The sequence below is a fragment of the Lagenorhynchus albirostris genome, chromosome 10 (genome assembly GCF_949774975.1).
Source record: "Lagenorhynchus albirostris chromosome 10, mLagAlb1.1, whole genome shotgun sequence".
Taxonomy (NCBI): Eukaryota; Metazoa; Chordata; class Mammalia; order Artiodactyla; family Delphinidae; genus Lagenorhynchus; species Lagenorhynchus albirostris.
In genome coordinates, this window is record NC_083104.1 from 70,905,108 (window position 1) to 70,922,064 (window position 16,957).

The 16,957-nt window shown below is 40.5% G+C and overlaps 1 protein-coding gene and 1 long non-coding RNA gene across 2 annotated transcripts in view; one reads left to right on the forward strand and one right to left on the reverse strand.

Moving 5' to 3' along the window:
- Window positions 1–16,957, reverse strand: part of USP49 (ubiquitin specific peptidase 49) — a 78,549-nt gene that overhangs the window by 20,176 nt on the left and 41,416 nt on the right. The window lies entirely within an intron of this gene.
- LOC132528150 (uncharacterized) lies at window positions 11,463–15,756 on the forward strand. Its single transcript, XR_009543129.1, has 3 exons — window positions 11,463–11,578; window positions 14,161–14,245; window positions 14,702–15,756. It is a non-coding gene; the product is annotated as an uncharacterized LOC132528150 (long non-coding RNA).

The following is a 16,957-nucleotide window of genomic DNA, read 5'->3' on the forward strand; positions in this document are numbered from 1 at the left end:
GGAGTTCATTATACTATTCCCTTTATTTTTGTGTATGCTTGAAAAGTTCCAAAAAAATTTTTTTAAAGACAAAAAGCAAACAATATACTCTCTGATAGCAAAAGAAAACCTTGAGATATGAACCATTCACAAATTAGACAAATTATGGGACACCTTTCATCTCTGTCATTTTACCATCATATCTAGTCTTACCTTGAGATGCACCCTCCCTACCCCTCAAGACACACCCAACCAAAGCAGTGCAGTTTTTCTTGGCAGTGTTAGTCACAGAGATTGCTTGCATAGTCCTTTGGTCTGGGCCTCAAGTACACCCTTTAGACTCAGGTAGCAACTTCTTTGCAGCCCCCCAAATTTTCTTTCAAAAACTTCACCAGAATTTTGCCCACAAAAATTTCCTGAGGATGTTTCTCTTTTGGGGGCACAAAGCCACTTTAGTTGATCTGTTGAAATGGTCGTGCTTAGTGTAATGTTTTCTCTCTTTCTGAAACTTCCTCCTTTATTGGGAAGGAAAATCTTTTTTTTTTTTTTGGCAATTCTGCTTCTTCCTCACTAACTCTGATTATCCAGGTGGCAAGGAGCTCATCCTATGCCTTTCTGAATTTCACTGTAGTCACAGCAAAAAACAGTAGCACAAAAATTATATTAAAAAAAAATTTCTGGGGCTTCCCTGGTGGCGCAGTGGTTGAGAGTCCGCCTGCCGATGCAGGGGACGTGGGTTCGTGACCCGGTCCAGGAGGATCCCACATGCTGTGGAGCGGCTGGGCCCGTGAGCCATGGCCGCTGAGCCTGCACGTCCGGAGCCTGTGCTCCGCAACGGGAGAGGCCACAACAGTGAGAGGGCCGCGTACCGCAAAAAAAAAAAAAAAAAAAAAAAATTTCTGTTTCTCTGACTCCAGTCAGATAAAGGTTACTCCCAGTCCATGTGATGTCTGGGGAAGCGAAATTTGGCCACAAAGATCCCATACAATATTCACAAACATCAACCAACAGGTTGTTTTCAGCTGAGACTTTGGAATATATTTTCTCATAGAAGCAATGCTACAAATAGCACTTGGTCCAGTTAAAAAGCTGTTGAGCCCATCATGTATCCTTGGTGTCGTACCAGAATACTAGTGCTACCACTACGGAAGCTAACTATCAAATGCATTATTCTGAGAAAATTAATGCAAAGTTTCAACTTAAAATGCCAAGAACTGCTTTCCCAGCTGCAGCCCAGGCAATGAAATTGGGAATCTCCCTCCTTCCGCTTTCCCCACATGGCTAAAGAGGGCTTTCCACACATGGCCATTTGTATGGAAGACACATATATATGTTAGGAACTGCCTGCAGAGGAAAAGAAGGAACAATTTCTGTGAACAGAAAATAAATCTGACTAGAATTTACAAATGGATCGTCAGGATTAGTTGGTGATTTCAGTGGCTGCTCTAAGGAAAGGAAACCCCATCTTCCTGATGTCCTGTTTCTTAAAAGGATAGTAGTATATTTAATCCTGTGCCTTCCCCAATAATATACCAAAGCACATCTGTCAGGATGGAGGTCCATCATATTTTGCATAAATGGAGACACAACTTTTAAAAAAATGTATGTATGTATTTATTTATTTTTGGCTGTGTTGGGTCTTTGATGCTGCGCCTGGGTTTTCTCTAGTTGCGGCGAGTGGGGGCTACTCTTCATCACGGGGCGCGGGCTTCTCATTGCAGTGGTTTCTCTTGTTGCGGAGCTCGGGCTCTAGGCGCACGGGCTTCGGTAGTTGTGGCATGCGGGCTCAGTAGTTGTGGCTCGCAGGCTCTAGAGCACAGGTTCAGCACAGGCTTAGTTGCTCTGCGGTATGTGGGATCTTCCCGGAGCAGGGCTTGAACCCATGTCCCCTGCATTGGCAGGTGGATCCTTAACCACTGCGCCACCAGGGAAGTCCCAAGACACAACTTTTCAGCACTTTATTTCAAGAGCAAAGAAGACAGATGTCCAAAGAGAAGGGGCCAAATACAAAGCGGTATTTGTTACATACATACAAAAGGAGAAAACCTGAAGCTACAAAGAAAACACTCAGGCACTTTAATTGAGAAAAGGTTAAATAAATTATAAATTGGCCATATAACTGAAACCACCTGTAGTTTTTTGTTTTGTTTTCTAAAGAGGCAGGCCTCTGTGTACAACAATTCAAAATACAGTATGTGAAAAAGAAAAGGGGTAGAATAGTGTATATAATATGCATCAAGACTAAAAAAACTACACATGCAGAATCTCTTTCTCATGTGCAATTAAGAAGATAAACAAGAAACGGGTAACACCACATGCCCTGTAGTGGCAAACGGGGTGGAGATGGAAATGAGAGAGTCATCAACATTTGTACCTTTTGGGGAAAAAAAATCATGTATTATCTACTTTCAAAAAGGATACAGCACTGAGGAAACTGTTTCAATAATCTTAAAAATTCAGGCATCAGCAAGATGGCTGAAGATAAGTGCAGGGCATATATGATTTACTATGCTTTTATTAGAAAATAAGATTTAGGGACAGGCAGTCTGATGATATTTATGGCATATGGAGAACCCAAGGAATTATATTCTAGTAGCACTAATCACTGCAAAAAGAACCTCCCACTTGTTTTTCCACAAGCTTATGACCAGCAAAGTGCAGACCTCTTTGGCTTATTGCAGAGGGGCCTACATAGCACAGCCTCAGTCGGTCGTGTCAATCATTTGAAATTTCATATCAGCCAAGGTACCAAGGTAATTTCTACTCTGCTTCCCCAGAGGCCACACCGAAAATTGTCAGTAGAAGGGAATCCTGTAAGCAGACCCTTCCAACTCTCAAGAGATCTTCATTTCCTTCATGGACAGCTCCTAACACTATTCCAGTGTACCGAGCAGCAAAATCTCTCTCTCAACACACAACCAACCTCTCTGAAGGAGCGTGGGTGTGAGAGTGTGGGTGTGTTTTGGGATGGTGAAGGCAATCAGCTGAATGATGGAGGACCCGCCCACACACAAATCATTCCAAGTATAAACGTATACTATAAGCCTCAGTTTCTCAAATCTATAAAACCGGAGAACAATAATACCTACACTTCAAAGAATTGTTCTGAGGGAGACTCAAATGAGATGGCCACGTAACTGCGTTCTGAAAGTGACTGACTCTAAACAAAGTACTGGCTGACTTGGCCACCTTGTCACTCATTCCCAAAAAGTTATTTTTGCTTCCACAGGGCTTAGAGTCAGGCTGGCTAATTGAGCAGCTTACAGTAACTGACTATCTGGTCTTGACTTTACCCAGAGAGTTTCATCTAATAAGGTCTTCATACTAAAATATTCTTAAATGAGAAATTAGAGGATACTTTTATATTAAAAATGAGAAAAATCACTATCTTTCCAAAACAAATTAAAAGGTTTTATTATTTATTATCTATTTTTCTTAGGTCTTTAAAAACTGTGTTTAATAGCAACACAGAGCAAGGCTAGTAAACGTCCAATTAAGATGCTAAAAACAAACCCAGAGCACCATAAAATGCTGTTGAATTAAAGAAGCAGAATCAGGCTCAGCTCACACTCACCAACAGGGGTATGCCCATTGAATACTTACAGGTCCAACAGAATGTGCTGCGTGGCAAAAATATAAAAGGGGCCTTCTTTCAAATAAGGCATAGAAGGCATTTCAAAGACGTGAACTGTGCATGAACCCTCATCTCTCCTTAAGAATAAAGCAGAAGTACTTCTGGGAACTCAACTATAGTGAGCTGGCACAAGAGAATAGAAGGCCAGTGCACACCCAGGCAGCGAACTTCATGTAGTTTAAATCCCACAAGTCCCAGCCACTTCTCCTATTTTAAAGATATCAGCCTCCTGGCCTGCCAGTGAGTCCCACCACTCGGATTAAGGGACTGACACTCTCATTAAAGACAAACAGAGAATCTTATAAGGGAAACACATAAAGCCAATCAACTGCTAATAATTAAGCGTAGATTAATTTACCATAGCAGGAAGCAGAAAGCTGGGTGCTAAGGGGCAGGATACTGCATAGCTAAATGCAGTGAGGAAGAAACTAAAGAGGGAAAGAAAAGTATGAATCACTGACTGAGACCCTGTAGAAGGGAGACTTGAGCCTTAAGGAGTATTGGACAGCAAGGAGGGAGATCCCTAAAAAATGGTATGAGAACAAAAAAATAAGCCTCACTGACTTCATCATTTTTTTCCTGCATCCTTCCCATGTTGCCTGTGGTAACTGTGCTGAACGTTGTCCATACCTATCAAGTTATAATATCAGTGAGGTATAATGAATCAAGGTAAATACGTGATTCATTACGTGTAGCTTTAAATACATATGAATAACTAGAAAAGTAATTATTCTAAAGTTAAACCTTTCGTTTCTGAACATGCGCTTCTGAGTCTGACATCTCAGTAAATTTCAGTTTGTTATTTTTAAGTTACTGGTCACTAACAGCCTATAGCCAATGGTAAAGTCCCCATCAAATCACCCAACTCCACTACAGCCAATTTATCAAAACATATACATTATCTCTATACCTATCACTCACACAAGAACTTACCAGAATTAATAAGAACTAAACTGCTTTGAAGGAACTATCAGGAAAAAAAATCATATCTAATATTGGCAGAAGCAAAATAATAAACATTACATATTCCAAGAGACCAATCAACAGACTTCTAAGGGACCACTTAATACTACTTATTCTAGGAGGCCAGCTTATGAGTCTGCCAGTAAAGGAAATATCTCATAGAATTGTTCCAGATATGACCTAGACTTTAGTGGAAAGTGGGGCAGAACCCATTAAGGTGCTGATGTCATTGAACAGGTTTAAGAAATAAGGAATCCTCACTTTGTGTCCGTACATGTCAATGACATAGAATGTCTCTAAAACTGCAGATGAGGCTTTATCTTCTGAGACTGAAGTTCAAAAGAAGAAAAATGTAGTGGACGCAATAATTCATCTGTTAAAAACACCAAAATCCTGAGGTCTGAGTGACTGCAGAGTTCTGGGGACCCCCAAACCCATTTATGAAAAGCGCATGGTTAACATCATACTCAATGATGAAAACTGAAAGCTTTTCCTCTAAGATCAGGAACAAGGCAAGGATGCCTGCTCTCACCACTTCCGTTTAACATAGTATTAAAAGTCCTAGCCAGAGCAAGTAGGCAAGAAAAAAATCAAAAGGCATCTAAACCAGAAAAGAAGAAGTAAAATGACCTCTGTTCATAGATGACATGATCTTATATGTAGAAAACTCTAAAGGTTACAAACACACACACACACACATACACACACACAACTAATAAATTCAGCAAAGTTGTAGTACACAAAAGCAACATACAAAAGTCAGTGTGTTCCTATACACTAACAATGAAATCTGAAAAGGAAATTAAGAAAACAATTCCATTTACAATGGAATAAAAAAGAATAAATACTTGGGAATAAACCTTACCAAGGAGGTAAAAGACTTGTATACTGAAAATTACAAAACATTGCTGAAAGAAATTACAGAAAACACAAATACATGAAAAGACATCTCATGTTCATGGATTGGAAAACTTAACGTTGTTAAGATGTCCATACTACCCAAAATGATCTACAGGTTCAGTGAAATCCCTATCAAAATTCCAACGGCATTTTTTGCAGAAATAGGAAAATACACCCTAAAATTCATATGGAATCTCAAGGGACTCCAAAGAACGAAAACAATTTTGAAAAAAAACACAGAAGAACACACTCATACTTTCCGATTTCAAAACCTACCACAAAGCTATAGTACAAAACAGTATGGTACTGGCATAAAGACAAATAGACAAATGGAATAGAACAGACAGTCCTGAAATAAACTCTTATGTATATGGTCAAATGAACTTTAGCAAGGGTGCCAAGACCACTCAGTGAAGAACTGTCTCTTCAACAAATGGTGTTAGGAAAACTGATATCCACATGTAAAGGAATGAAGCTGGACCCTTAACTTACACCATATACAAAAGTTAACCCAAAATGGATTAAAGACCTGACCATAAGACCTAAAACTATATAATTCCTAGAAGAAAACATAGGGGAAAATCTTCATGACATTGGACTTTGCAATGATTTCTTGGATATTATACCAAAAACACAGGCAACAAAAGCAAAAATAGAGAGGTAGACTACATCAAACTTAAAAACTTTTGTGCATCAAAGGACACAATCAACAGAGTGAAAGGCAACCTACAGAGTGGGAAAAAATGTTTTCAAATGTATCTCATAAGGGGTTAATATCCAGAATATATAAAGAACTTCTACAACTCAACAACAAAAAACTCAAATAACCCAATTAAAAAATGGGCAAAGGACCTGAACAGACATTTCTCCAAAGATGATATATAAAATGGCTAACATGCATTGAAAAGATGGTCAACATCACTAATCATCAGAGAAATGCTCATCAATGAATGAATAAACAAACTGGTATACACACACACACACACACACACACACACACACACACAATGGAATATTATTCAGCCTTAAAAAGGAAGGAATTCTGACACATGCTATAACATGGATGAACCTTAAGGACATTATGCTAAATGAAATATGCCAGTCACAAAAAAAGACAAACACTGTTATGATTCCATTTACATGAGGTATCTAAAATAGTCAAATTCCTAGAAACATAAAGTATAATGGTGGTTACCAGTAACTGGGGAGAGGAGAAAAAGGGTATAGAGTTTTAGATTTACAAGATGAAAAAGTTCTGGAGATCCGTTTTACAACAATGTCAATATACTCAACACTACTGAATTGTACACTTAAAAATGGTTAAAATGGTATTGTTTTTTACCACATTTTTACCAAAACTGGTTAAGATGTTAATTTTACATGTCTTTTCCTTTTTTTCTTTTTTTTTAAAGAAAAAGCATTAAAACATTTGTTCAGCACAAATGAGACCTGTGATCTCAGCATTTTCAATCTCACATGGAAGATGAGAAATAAACACAGAGAACCTGAGTAGGTAATGGCCTCTTATTAGGCTGCCAAAGCAAACACACTAAAAGCTCTACTAAGAAGCAAGGTAAACTACAGTTCAACTAGTATTTTCCTGAATGTGCTTCCAACTGATATGCCTGATGCAATCACTGGGGAGTTCATTCTATCCCAAGGTAATTCCTCCTAACCCAAACAGGATCTAAACCCACCAGTCCAGATGAAGGCATTCCCCAACTACTCTTCAGACCCATAATTCCACTGGCCAGGGTAAGATTCCTATCTGTTTTGTTCTTGGGAAACACTGTTCTTTGTTAAGATATTGTATCTCTCCATGTTCTTGGTGTTAAGTGCCCTTTCTCTTACGGCGATGATAACAGATAGTAGTTTGGGTTGGCATACATGTGTGCATGCAAGTGTGTATTTTGTTTTTGTTTTTTTTGCGGTATGCGGGCCTCTCACTGCTGTGGCCTCTCCCGTTACGGAGCACAGGCTCCAGACGCGCAGGCTCAGCGGCCATGGCTCACAGGCCCAGCCGCTCCGCGGCATGTGGGATCCTCCCGGACCGGGGCATGAACCCGTGTCCCCTGCATCGGCAGGCGGACTCTCAACCACTGCGCCACCAGGGAAGTCCTGCAAGTGTGTATTTTATAGATCTATGAAATTAAAAAAAAAAAAATCTGGGAACCACTGTTTTAGATAAAGTCCTCTTGGACCAAAGCTTTGGAGAGTCTTTTAACCTTATGAATCTATGATTCTAAAGGTCACAGTGCTCAGGACTTCCCTGGTGGCACAGTGGATAAGACTCCGTGCTCCCAGTGCAGGGGACCCGGGTTTGATCCCTCGTCAGGGAACCAGATCCCACATGCATCCTGCAACTAAGAGTTTGCATGCTGCAACTAAGAAGCCCATGTGCCACAACTAAGGAGCCCACGAGCCGCAAATAAGGAGTCTGCCTGCTGCAACTAAGACCTGGCTCAACCAAATAAATAGATAAATATTTTTAAAAAATAAAAATAAATGTCACAGTCCTCTAGAGAAGGGTTTCTCATGGTAACTGCCAACATTGGTGTTGGCTCTTGGCTACAGTTTTCTTTTGCATAGCATTATTTCCTTATTAAAAGTACTTTTATTATTTTATTTTCTGCTTCTTATAACTCTGTAAAATAGTTATGGTACATATTTTTAATGTGTCATTTAGAAATAAACTGAGAGGCAGTATAGCATAGTGTGATTAAAAGTTCAAGCCAAGCTGCTGGGTTTGGACTTCTAGCTCTGTCCTTACTAGTTATATATGGTCTTGGGAAAACAATCTCTCTGGGCCTCAGTTTCCTTATCTGTAATATGGGGACAATAACAGTTTTTACCTCATAGCGTTGTTGTGAAAATTAAATGAGTTAACGTATGTAAAACGCTTAGAGCAATGCCCGGCACAAGTCAGAGCTCAAGAAATGATAGTCATTATGTAAAGTGATCCTCAGACTTGCTCCACATCACACACTGACACTGCCAACAAAGTTAGGATTATGACGAGGATTATGCTCTCTGCTGAGATCCTTCAACCTGACCCCCACAAACTCTTCTTCCCATTGGTCCAATATTATAAAGGTAATGTACAGGTATTTTGGGGCAAATTATTGCTCTGGGCTCTTCTCAGTCACCTTACATTAGGTTCCTGGGCCCAATTCAACATGTGTGCGTATGGAGGCTTCCCCACACCAACAGGCAATTCCTGGACGCCATCAGGGTGCCTCAGAATTCAACTCAATTCTGACACTACCCAGAGATAGAATCAGATTCCACAGGCTCAGTCCTACAAAACCACCTCCGCTTCAGACACCAGTCGCAAGCCCAGTTTGTTACCTGTGCTTCTGACCAACTGGCTATAAACCAGAGGTTCCCATGACTCCCCCTTTGGGTTCAATTAATTTGCTAGAATGGCTCACAGAACTTAGGAAAACCTGTTTACTAACTAGATTACCAATTTATCACAAAGAATATGAATCAACAACCAGACAAAGAGATACATAGGGTGAGCTCCCGAACAAAGGGACCTCTGTTCCCATGGAGCTGGGGGCCCAGCACAGTGGCACATGGAAGCATTCTGGTTCCCCAACGTGGAAGCTCTCTGAACCTCATCCTTTTGGGTTTTTATGGAGGCTTCATTACATAGGCATAGTTGATTAAATCATTGACCACTGGGGGTTGATTCAACCTCCAGCCCTATTCCCAACCCCAGAGGTCAGGGGGCAAAACTGAAAGTTCCCACCCTCTAATCACATGGTTGGCTTCATTGGCAACCAGCTCCCATCCTTAGGTGCTTTCCAAAAGTCACCTCATTAACATAACCAAGGACACCTTTATCATTCAGTACTTAGGAAAGTCCATGGGTTTTGGAGGCTGTGAGCCAGGAACTGTGGACAAAGGCCAAATATATATGAGAAATATATTTTGGTCATCTGAATGATCAAATATTATTTCTTATAAAACACAATATGGCACACCTCTACAAGCAGAATCCGACTGTTGAGTCCCTCACAATCTGACCCTGCCATTTCAATGCTGCAGGTTTGTTTACAATCAAAAACTGTCTTCTTTCAGACATTTTTCAGATGGAAAACGTTTGCACAACTCGAAACTTGATGCACTTAACGCTTTAAGAACTTGTAATATTAATAAGCTCTACCACTTTCAGTAGCCTCTCTCTCAAGCATGCTTTCTGAAATGCTCAGCTTTGCATTCCCAAGTAGCTGCTGTGTGATGAGCTAAACAGAGATAAGCCAAGCGGAATAGGAAAAAGAAACACTTTGAAGACACACTAAAGCAAGACTTAAAATGATACAGCACCACTGGGGACTCAGAGAAATCACAGCGGCAGATAAACCTAGGGAGCATTGATGAGCACCTGGAGTATTTCTTTCTGAAGAGAGGATGGCAGGTGCACACAGTGCCAAACTCAGCACATGGAGGCTGCAGCTGCAAATCACAGGCCAGCGTGCACAGCTGGTGGGGACCCGCTGGCTAGGTGGTAATTATTGGTCAGTCATCTTCAGCTACAAAGGCTAAGGTGTAGCTCATTACATCTGTATTCTTCAACCGGTTATTTATCTCGGTGCTAAGGTGACAGCCTAGAGGCATGTTTACCCATCTGCCTAAAAAATAAAAATAGAAAGAATCATACACAAAGGGCTTAATAAAATTTGTATTGAGTCCTATGATAGATTGTCTCTTCCCAATCATCTTTGTACCTTACCATAGAAAAGTCCCTTAAAATCTGAGAGCAAAGTTAGATAAGTTTTTATGAAGTCTGAAAGTAGGGGCTGGTCTTTTTGTTTGTTTGCTTTTACCCTGAGCAGCCACTCTTCCTCGATAGGGCCATGTGCTTCGGGAGAAGCACTAGGTCCAGCGGTGGGTCCTGTGAGGTCTCAGCCAGTTTGTGCATGGCACCCCCTGGCAATGGTCACAAGCCCAGCAGTGGGCATGTGGCCTAGGCTTGCCAATCAAATCGAAGGGAAGGGATAATCCATGTGTAGGGGAGAGGTATTATCTTAGTGTTGGCATCTATTGGTTATCTTTTCCCCATTAGTTGAGTTTTCCTGTAGGTTGAATCATTTTGTACTGTATCCTGCACATTTTTAATATTACGAGATTATGAGTCTTGCTTAAATCCTAAGGAAAATGTTAATATTTGTTTTGACCAGCAATCAACCTGGTTGGATTCAAATCACAAGTCCCAACCAACCCTTCTGTGAGGTATGGTTTAAGTATCAGTTCCACAGTCAAGCCTTTGCAGAGGTATTAGGATCTGTCTGGCATGAGCGCTACCCAGTGGCCAGTCTAGGCCCCGGACAGAGATTTATCTCATAGTCGATTCTAATAGTTTTTGGTATGCTGTTCAGGATCAGATCCATGCATGTGCTGTTGAGGGTGGACCCAGGAGTTCACAAATAATTCTACGGGGTTGCTTTCCTGAGCTCCTCCTTCTCCACTGTCTCCCAGGTACTTTTCAGTTCCTTGGAGCTTCCCTTTCTGTCTTCTAGCCAGAAAGCTGAGGCTTTTATTATCCCATTCTATCACATATTTTGAGGGCTAGGCAACAGGAAGACAAAGAGAAAGAAAAAAACTGAGGGATCCTTTTTAGGACTATAGCTTCTCCAACTGGAGAGGAATGTTCCTCTCCCTTAAGAGTTTTAGGCATCTGTGGCTCTCTGCTGTTGTCACTGCCAGCACCAACATCACAAGATTGCCTGGCAGCTGGGGCCTGAGAGAAGGGAGGGAAATTTTTTAAAGGAGGAAGTTTCTATCCCTCTTTCTCTGAGTGTTAGAAGAGTGTTCTCCTCTCCCACTCAAGTCAAAACTGGAGGGTTTCTCCTGGAGCTCTCTCTGTCCATGCCTGGTGCCCACATCCAGGTGTGGGCTACACTCCGTCCAGGCCAAGGGACACTAATGGCGGTACTTCAAATCCTGGTCTTCTCTAATCCACCTGCTACTATTGACTTTTCAGAGTCCTCAAATTGCTGTTCCACGAGTTCTAACCAGGTTTTTAGCTGCATTCAGTGGGAGACACTGGGGCAAGTGTGCTTACTCTGTCTTATGCAGAAATGGAGCTCTCCAGAGGTAAATATTTTTGAACGTAGTAGTCATATATGATTATAATTGTGTCTTATAGAAGAATAGAAAATCCATGACTCCATAGATATTTTTTAGGGTGAGATTCAAGTAGGCTTTTAGGTTAAAAAAAAAAAAGTAATCTGGTTCACAGAAAAATATTAAGTAACTCTACAGGTGTTACTGGAATGTGGTAAAAATCATGCAGTGATATACAAATGTCAGAAGTTTGAGAAATACTTATCTACAGGATAGAAGCCACTTTATTTTTAGAACTACTTCTATATAGTTCTATTTTTATAATAGCATTATTATTTTTAATTATAAATAAATATAAACTACATATGAACCTGCTTATATTATTTGTTTTATTAACTGACCTTATAGTTTTGTCCTTCCGGCTATTATAGTCTACAGAATCCTGGGAAAGAACAAAGAAGGTCATTCAGGGACCTGTAAACAAAGCCTTCCTAGGGAAGATGGGTCTGAGGGATTCCCAAAGGACAGAAGGTAGAAGGGAGTGTTACACACAGATTAGGCAGTAAATGAAGAAGGCATGGATTCAGAAGTTACCTTCTTCTTTCAGAAGTTTGCCGAGGGAGCAGGTGTTGCTCCTAGCCTGGGTTTGGGCCCCAGGCCTCTTAGCCTAGATATTTGTACCTGAGCCCACCTGGCCAATGCTGTGGCCACCAGGATGTCTGGGCAATTCATGGGCATCAGGGAGGGCCATGGTGACAGATGACGGCAAGGAGCCATGCAATCTACCCCAACTCTTTCACAGCTTGACTGTACATTAATTCAACCTCCCTAACAAAGTCTTCCAAAATATGAATGGACTCTCCTGAGACCACATTCTCCTTCACTAATGTTTCACTTGACAAGGTCCTGCTAAGTGTTATCAGAAAATCTACCCAGTTTCACTATTACTATGACATCTGAGGCTGAAGAAAGTGATGAAACTGTCTAGACTATCCTCAAGCTTACATACAGTGAAAAGTACCCAGATGAGGCATCCCTCTAGGAAGTATTCTCCCAGAAAAATCTAGAAGATAATGATGTCTCAGACATTAAAAAGAATTATTAGCATTACAGGCAGAAGAAAACCTTGGTATAGTGATGATCTCTACTTTAGTGACAGCTGTGCAAGAAAAATCAAATGAAATGGCAGATCAAATAAAAACTATAAGAGAAGAAGAAAAGAAACAGAAAGAAAAAGAAGCAGAAGCAGGTGAAAAGCAATTATTTCATGGCACTCCTGTTACAATTGAGAATTCCTTAAGCTGGAAGGCCAAGTTTGATGTAGAACTCTTGGAAATTAAAAATGTTAAAATAATCTTTAGGGACAATTTTTGGCCATTCACATTTTGCATGTCAGTTTCTTTTCCCATTAATATTCTAATGGTATTCCCAATCGTCTGCGTTTGGAAATGGCTGAAGTTGTGAGTGATACAAGAGACACCCAGCCGCTGAGCAGGAGTCTGATGGCCACATTTGTTAACCTTCCAGCCATTATTAAATGACTCAATCTAATGAGCCAAGTAATCTCTTTCTGTATAAAAGTCTATTAAACAAATTATAGGGTCTTGGGTGCAACTCACCAGCCAATGAAAATCTCATGCATATAAGAACATTTTTCTTCAAATAATAAAAAACAATTAGAATAAATTTAACATCAGTTGGTATTGAATTGTTTTAAAAGTTAAAACTTTTTGACAAAAGTGGCACTAACTTTGAAAACAAAATAAGATTAAAACAACCACAACAAGGGTAACTGGATAGGCCCACCTTTATTGCTATATTGGGGTTCCAGGTAAGATTTGAAAAATCCCAGACCATTTGGTGCCCTTAAAAAAAAAAAATCACAAAACGTCAAGCAGTTTCCACTCTATCCTCAGCACTTAGCCATTGAGAGACAGCAGTCAGTGTTCAAGCTCCACAGCAGCTACGCTACCATGAACTCTGAGACTCCCCTGAAGAGGGAGCTGTGACTATGGCAAAAGACTCAAAGGCTGGGATGGAAGCTCTGTGAGGGTAGAGGTTTTTTTGCTTTCATTTTGTTCACTGACTTATTTCCAGCCCTAGCCCCTAGAACAGGATTGGAACATCATAGATGCTCAATTAATATTGAAAAATAAAAGGCTGTCCTGAAAGGTCCTTTTGGTCCTCCCAAAGTTGGGAGCAACCGATACAAAGAACATTCTGAATTTGGTATATATCAGTGGGGTCACTGATTGGCAAGGTTGGACAGTCTTCCTCCTTAAAATCAAACCCTCCTTTCACCTTTAAATGCATATTTCCATAGCTCCTTATAATCTGGAACATACCCTCTAGCACAATTAAGAAAAAGGAACAGAATATTCACTTTTCTAGACTGGGAGACAGCCGCAACCAATCAGGATGTCACTAGAACCTACAAGGAGGCGCTGTGTGGCAGGCACAGTCCGCCCAGTCACTAGAGAGAGAGCACCGTGACTTTCTGGCCCACGTTGGGGTCATTGTAATGTTCTAATGTAGAGATAAACCTCAGTAATTCTCATTGTAAATCTAATGAGAAGAGTGGCCTTATTCTACATTTTTACAAATCTTTTTAGTGTCTGGAATAAGGAAGAGAGTCTGAATTCAGTTGATTGTACATCATGAAGTCTTTGAAAAACTCCACTGCATACTCATACACAAGTATGTTTTAATATTGTTATGAAAATAGCTTTGACTCCCAAAAGGGTCTCAGGGGCTCCTGGGCCACAATTTAAGACATTGTTGTAAAAGACTTTGCCTTCCAATGTGGGTTCCATCCCTGGTCGGGAGCTAAGTTCCCACATGCCTCGCGGCCAACTCATGGTCAAAAAACCAAAACATAAAACAGAAGCAGTACTGTAATAAATTCAAAAAAGACTTTAAAAATGTTTCACATCAAAAAAAAAAGATATGTACACTAAGAGTACACTAATGTTCATAACTCTGATGAACATTCAGAAGGGATTCTCAAACAAGGAAAGAGAGTTCAAGAAGATGGAGAGAGGAAAACATAACTACCTGTAGCCACACTTTACAGTAAAGCTAAAACATTTTATCAGCATACTCGCTGTTACTTTAAATGATGCTTATTCTTTGTACTTTACCATATTTCAACAGGAAATGAACTGTTATTTGAAGAAAAGAAAAGCCAGTATTTCCCTCTGACAAGACAAACCCCAGAACAAAAACCATGCAGTATAACTCCTTCCAGTTGCTATATAAATGTCGATTGTTAATTTACATTTACTTTTTAGACCATCACTTGTGACATTCTAATTATAAGACCTGTAAGTCACCTTTCTCCTGCCTTTTCTTCTCTTCAACAACTTCCTGCTGACTGTCATTCAAACCAATCAGTTCCAACCTGCTGCACAGTTCAGTCTTCTGTCTGCATGTTTCTACCAATAGAAATTAAATGGTAATCTACAAATCAACTCAGTTCTAAAGATGTACTGTTCCTTAGCTAGATTCAGGTGATTTCTATCTACTACAAACAATTCATAAAGATGTAAAACAGTTGTATTCATTTAAGTATGGTCAAGAAAAAAATAATTATTTATGAATCTCACATCATCTCACATCATTATTTTTCCCAAATTTAAGAAGACACACAATTTCAAATTTTCCTTTCCACAAGCAAGCAGAAACAGTATTATGGTGACTTTTTCAGGCAATATTTGGCTTTATTATCTTATTATTTAAATCCACACCCACCTTAGCAAACCTAAGTTTACTACTAGGCCAGCACCCCACTGAACAACAGCACATGCTCTGGAGCAGAGGACCTGGGTTTGAATCCTGAAGCTGCACTTGCAACGTGACTGAGTAAGTTACTTAATCTGTGCCTCACTTTTCTCAGCTTTTAAAATGAAGATAATAACAGCATCTGCCTCATAAGTGGATGACAGGATTAAATGAGATAATGAATAAATGAGTAAAGCACTTAAAACTCTGCCTAACACATAATAAATACTCAATGTTAACTTCTGTTTTTGTATATTTGTCTTCTAAAATAGTCAGAGCAGGGACTTCCCTGGTGGTCCAGTGGTTATGAACCCACCTTCCAATGCAGGGGACGCAGGTTTGATCCCTGGTCGGAGTACTAAGATCCTACATGCCGCGGGGCAACTAAGCCCGTGTGCTGCAACTACAGAGCCCACGCGCTCTGGAGCCGGTGCACCACAACTAGAGAGAAGCCCGTGCACTGCAACAAAGAGCCCGTGTGCCACAACGAAAGATCCCGCGTGTTGCAACTAAGACCTGACGCAACCAAAAACGAATAAATGAATTTTTTTTTAAAAAAAGAAAGAAAAAAACGTCACAGCAGACAGAATAGTCCATAATAAAGAGCCCCAGAACAATACAGGAGGAAAATATTAAAAAGAGATGGCTGTTTTAGCATCCTTCCTTTTTTTAAAAAATAAATAAATTGGGGCTTCCCTGGTGGTGCAGTGGTTGAGAGTCTGCCTGCCGATGCAGGGGACACGGGTTTGTGCTCCGGTCCGGGAGGATCCCACATGCCGCAGAGCGACTGGGCCCGTGAGCCATGGCCGCTGAGCCTGCACGTCCGGAGCCTGTGCTCCGCAATGGGAGAGGCCACAACAGTGAGGGACCCGCATACCGCAAAAAAAATAAAAAATAAAATAAAAAATTTATTTATTTATGTCTGTGTTGGGTAGTTACTGTCCACAGGCTTTCTCTAGTTGCAGTGAGCGGGGGCTACTCTTCATTGCGGTGCGTGGGCTTCTCATTGTGGTGGCTTCTCTTGTTGTGGAGCATGGGCTCTATGTGCACGGGCTTCAGTAGTTGTGGCACGCAGGTTCAGTAGTTGTGGCTCTCGGGCTTAGTTGTTCCATGGCATGTGGGATCCTCCTGGACCAGGGCTCGAAACCACGTCCCCTGCATTGGCAGGCGGATTCTTAACCACTGAGCCACCAGGGAAGTCCCCTTCCTTCTTAAAATAGGTAGTTGTCTGTATTACCTAAGAAAGTGCTGACAAGTCATAGAAAAGATAGCAAAGACATTTTCAAAACTATTATGATTCTATGAAGGAAGAAAAAAAGAAACTCAAGAAGACTTGTCCTTCAAAATAAAGGAATCTTTACAGAAAATGTGACATCACTATCTAGAAACAAGAGAATTGTGCATCCTTTTTGACATAGATATACTTTTATGGGTAAGATGAAACTATCATAGTCCGAAGACAGCTGTTTATTCATACATACCTGTAAGCATCATTTACACCGTAAGATATGTAGTAAGAGTTGAAGGTGTATAACACTATTCTCACACATAGTCTAGCAGCATATTCTGAGAGAAATGAAGCTCAAAGCCAAAAAGAAAACATTCATGAAAAAATTTAAAAATCCTTGC